This window comes from Chiloscyllium punctatum, chromosome 34 (assembly GCF_047496795.1).
Source record: "Chiloscyllium punctatum isolate Juve2018m chromosome 34, sChiPun1.3, whole genome shotgun sequence".
In the NCBI taxonomy this organism is placed as follows: Eukaryota; Metazoa; Chordata; class Chondrichthyes; order Orectolobiformes; family Hemiscylliidae; genus Chiloscyllium; species Chiloscyllium punctatum.
Genome location: NC_092772.1, coordinates 53,511,761 through 53,517,760, shown reverse-complemented (window position 1 = coordinate 53,517,760; position 6,000 = coordinate 53,511,761).

Sequence of the window (6,000 nt, the reverse complement as noted above, 5' to 3'; positions counted from 1 at the left end):
GTAAATATCCCTTATCACACTGGGTAATTATCCCCTCATCACACTGGGTAATTATCCCCTCATCACACTGGGTAAAGATCCCCTAATCACAATCGGTAAATATCCCCTCATCACACTGGGTAAATATCCTCTAATCACACTGGGTAAATATCCCCTCATCACACTGGGTAAATATCCCTAATCACACTGGGTAAATATCACCTAATCACACTGGGTAAATATCCCCTAATCACACTGGATAAATATCCCTCATCACGCTGGGTAAATATCCCTTATCACACTGGGTAAATATCCCCTCATCACGCTGGGTAAATATCCCTTATCACACTGGGTAAATATCCCCTCATCACGCTGGGTAAATATCCCCTCATCACACTGGGTAAATATCCCCTAATCACATTGAGTCAATAGTCCTAATCACACTGGGTAAATATCCCTCATCACACCAGATAAATATCCCCTCATCACACTGGGTAAATATCCCCTCATCACGCTGGGTAAATATCCCTCATCACGCTGGGTAAATATCCTCTCATCACGCTGGGTAAATCTCCCCTCATCACACTGGATAAATATCCCCTAATCACACTGGGTAAATATCCCTAATCACACTGGATAAATATCCCTCATCACGCTGGGTAAATATCCCTTATCACACTGGGTAAATATCCCCTCATCACACTGGGTAATCATCCCCTCATCATGCTGGGTAAATATCCCTTATCACACTGGGTAATTATCCCCTCATCACACTGGGTAAATATCCCTTATCATGCTGGGTAATTATCCCCTCATCACACTGGGTAAATATCCCCTCATCACGCTGGGTAAATATCCCTTATCACACTGGGTAATTATCCCCTCATCACACTGGGTAAATATCCCTAATCACACTGGGTAAATATCCCTAATCACACTGGGTAAATATCCCCTCATCACACTGGGTAAATATCACCTAATCACACTGGGTAAATATCCCTAATCACATTGAGTCAATAGTCCTAATCACACTGGGTAAATATCCCTCATCACACTGGATAAATATCCCTCATCACGCTGGGTAAATATCCCTTATCACACTGTGTAAATATTACCTAATCACACTGGGTAATTATCCCCTCATCACACTGGGTAAATATCCCCTCATCACACTGGGTAAATATCCCTTATCACGCTGGGTAATTATCCCCTCATCACACTGGGTAAATATCCCCTCATCACACTGGGTAAATATCCCTTATCACGCTGGGTAATTATCCCCTCATCACACTGGGTAAATATCCCTAATCAGACTGGGTAAATATCCCCTCATCACACTGGGTAAATATCCCCTAATCACACTGGGTAAATATCCCATAATCACACTGGGTAAATATCCCCTCATCACACTGGGTAAATATCCCCTAATCACACTGGGTAAATATCCCTTCATCACACTGTGGAAGCAGCCATTTGGCCAATTTTTCCATGTTCATCCCCAAAGAGCACACCACCAAGACTCACCCCACTATCCTAGCTGTGTATTTCCCATGGCCAATCCACCCTAACCTGCACATCCCTGGACACTATGGGACAATTTAGCATGGCCAATCCACCCTAACTTGCACATCCCTGGGCACTATGGGACAATTTCCCATGGCCAATCCACCCTAACCTGCACATCCCTGGACACTATGGGACAATTTAGCATGGCTAATCCACCATAACCTGCACATCCCTGGGCACTATGGAACAATTTAGCATGGCCAATCCACCATAACCTGCACATCCCTGGGCACTATGGAACAATTTAGCATGGCCAATCCACCATAACCTGCACATCCCTGGGCACTATGGGACAATTTCCCATGGCCAATCCACCCTAACCTACACATCCCTGGGCACTATGGGACAATTTCCCATGGTCAATCCACCCTAACCTGCACATCCCTGGGCACTATGGGACAATTTCCCATGGCCAATCCATTCTAACCTGCACATCCGTGGGTACTATTGGACAATTTAGCATGGCCAATCCACCCTAACCCGCACATCCCCGAGCATTATGAGACAATTTAGCATGGCCAATCCACCCTAACCTGCACATCCCTGGATACTATGGGATAATTTAGCATGACCAATCCACCCTAACCTGCACATCCCTGGGCACTATGGGACAATTTAGCATGGCCAATTTTCCCCTAACCTGCACATCCCTGGGCACTATGTGACGATATAGCATGGCCAATCCGCCCTAACCTGCACATCCCTGGGTACTATGGGATAATTTCCCATGGCTAATTCACCCAAACCCGCACATCCCTGGACACAATGGCACAATTTCCCATGGCCAATCCACCCTAACCTGCACATCCCTGGGCACTATGGGACAATTAAGCATGACCATTTCAGCCTAACCTGCACATCCCTGGGCACTATGGGGCAATTTAGCATGGCCAATCCACCTACCACCCCGCCAACCTCCATATACATCGTATCATCCGTCGTCATTTCCGCCACCTCCAAACAGACCCCACCAACAGGGATATATTTCCCTCCCCTCCCCTATCAGCGTTCCGAAAAGACCACTCCCTCCGTGACTCCCTCGTCAGGTCCACACACCCCACCAACGCAACCTCTACTCCCGGCACCTTCCCCTGCAACCGCAAGAAATACAAAACTTGCACCCACACCTCCCCCCTTACTTCCCTCCAAGGCCCCACGGGATCCTTCCATATCCGCCACAAATTCACCTGCACCTCCACACACATCATTTACTGCATCTGCTGCACCCGATGTGGCCTCCTCTATATTGGGGAGACAGGCCGCCTACTTGTGGAACGTTTCAGAGAACACCTCTGGGACACCTGGCCCAACCAACCCAACCACCCCGTGGCTCAACACTTCAACTCCCCCTCCCACTCCACCAAGGACATGCAGGTCCTTGGACTCCTCCATCGCCAGACCATGGCGACACATCTTCCACCTTGGAACCCTCCAACCACAAGGGATGAACTCAGATTTCTCCAGTTTCCTCATTTCCTCTCCCCCCACCTTCTCTCAGTCAAATCCCTCGAACTCAGCACCGCCTTCCTAAAGTGCAATCTTCTTCCTGACCTCTCTGCCCCCACCCCCACTCCGGCCTATCACCCTCACCTTGACCTCCTTCCACCTATCACATTTCCAACGCCCCTCCTCCCTACCTTTTATCTTAGCCTGCTGGACACAATTTCCCATGGCCAATCCACCCTAACCTGCACATCCCTGGACACTATGGGACAATTTAGCATGGCCAATCCACCCTAACCTGCACATGTTTGGACTGCAGGAGGATACCCATGTAGACACAGGGAGAATGTGCAATTCCACATAGACAGTTGCCCGAGGCTAGTATTGAGCATGGCTGCTGGGAGGCAGCAGTGCTAACCACTGAGCCACTGTGGCACCCACATGTTCCTGTTGTGTGCATGAATGTGTGTGAGAGTGAGAGTGAGACTGTGTGTGTGTGCGTGCGTGTGAGTGAGAGAGAGAGATTGAGTGTGTGTGTGGGGGGGGGGGGGGGGAATTGGATGTGAAAGTGCTGTGAAATGTGAAAGCAGAGTCAAGCACACAGCAGAGACCTTTAACCCACATCTCTCTTTTTTTCTCTCTCTCTCTGTAATGGGTAGTGCAGACGCACCAGCTTGTTGCTGGGCTCAGGGACACAGGAAACATCCACAACTGATTCTCCGTGACCCAGTCACAAGACAGTATGATTGTGCTGAATACTGTATTGACTGACTTCACCTTCTCCTTCCACTGAGACAGTGAGGACTACCTTAACCAACAGAGCCTCGACTCCCTGCACTGACCCAGTGAGGCCTCCCTCAGCAAATGGAGCCTCAAATCCCGACATCGACACAGTTGAGGCCTACCTCAACAAATGGAGCCTCGACTCCTTGCACTGAGATGGTGAGGCCTACCTCAGCAAACGAAGACTCAACTCCCTGCACTGAAACAGTGAGGCCTACCTCAGCAAACGGAGCCTTGACTCCCTGCACTGACACTCATCCAACTACATTTCTGTGCATTTGCTTAAGGCAAGGTCATGACCCTTGAACTTTGAGCCAGGTTCTAGTCTTGACACAGCATCCCTGCGCAAGGGACATCTTCCTGCCACGTTTACGACAGAGTTAAGATGCAATGAGTGGGGAAATCTTCCAGAAATGTTTATTATTACTCCTTCACAGGATGAGGACTGTATAACTGGCATTTATTGCCCATCCCAGAGGGCAGTTAAGAGTCAAACCAATTGCCGTGGGTCTGGTGTCACATGTAGGCCCATACCAGACAAGATGGCAGTTTCCTTCCCTTAAGGACATTAGTGAACCAGATAGGATTTTCCCCACTAATTGACAATGGATCCCAGGTCATCACAGATTCTTGATTCCAGATATTTATTCCATGGCAGGATTTGAACACAGGTCCCCAAAATATTACCAGGGTCTCCCGGGTAAGAGTCCAGCAATAATACCACTTGACCATTGCCTCCCCATAGTTTCCAATGGAGTTAAGTCACAGTGAGGTGAGAGAATCTTTCCACCATATTTACAATGAAGTTAAGAAATAATAATTGTTGAGTCTTTACCTTGTCAAATTGATGACTTGGTGATGGTTTATGAATGTGGTCCCACTGTGTGTAGGATGTTGTTAACTTGCGCGGGATAGGGGAACGCTCCCATTGTGTTTATGATCTGGCTCACCCCCATGATGAGTGGGGAGCTTTCCACCCATGTTTTATTTAGAAGTCGATAACTAAACAGCACGAGGACCTGTGTGATAGCTGGAAATAGGTCACCCAGTCATTGCTTTCTCTTAGTGAAGAGAGCCGTTGTTGAACCGATTACAGAATCCGACAGTGTGGAAACAGGCCATTCGACTCAAGTCCACACTGACCCTCTGAAGAGCAACCAATCCAGACCCATTCCCCCCACCCTATTACTCTACATTTCCCCCTGACTAATGTACCTAACCTGCACATCCCTGGGCAGTATGGGACAATTTCCCATGGCCAATCCACCCTAATCTGCACATCCCCAGACACTATGGGACAATTTCCCATGGCCAATCCACCCTAACCTGCACATCCCTGGGCACTATGGGACAATTTCCCATGGCCAATCCACCCTAACCTGCACATCCCTGGGCAGTATGGGACAATTTCCCATGGCCAATCCACCCTAACCTGCACATTTTCAGACAATGGGAGGAAAGCCACGCAGACACAGGGAGAATGAGCAAACCCCACACAGACAGTCACCAGAGGGTGGAATCAAACCAAGGCCCCAGGTGCTGTGAGGCAGCAGTGTCACCCCAAGTGGGGGGAGGTTTGTCTTGTGCACCCTAGAGACCATAGCTACCCCAGAACCCAATATCGCTGCAAGAACAGTCAAGACAGGATATTTGACCCTGGCCGGCTGTGGGATCTTACTGTGCCCCATGTTTCCTTTATTGCAAAGGCTGCCCTACTTCAGAAAGCCCTTTGTCTGCAGTGGATATAAAAACCCTATCCCTCCGAGAGAACGGGAGTGGGTGCAGGGGTGGGGGGGTAGACTGAGTTTTCCAGTTCTACCCAGACTCTGAACTTTGACCTGTCTGATCTCCTGGAAAACTAATCACCAAGGAGGAACATTTCCTGGGAAGTGGAGTGGGATGGAGTTACATGCAGGTCTGTCAGGCTCACGAATGTTTTCAAGTGATAGATGAGGGGTGTGGGAGGGGCAACTTGACTGAGGTCTTTAAAGATAGCCAAGGGGTTTCAGTCAGGGAGTGAGGGGGGTGGGGGGGGATGATGGTTCCCCTTCTGTGGGGAGATCTGAACAAGGGCCCATTGACAGAAAACAGTCCCGAATAAATCCGACAGGGAATTCAGGAGAAACGTTATCCCCCACCAAAAAAACGCTGGGGCCATGTAGGACTCACTCCCACAGGGAGTGGGGAGTGGAAAATGTGGGAACATGGGACTGACTCCCACAGGGTGTT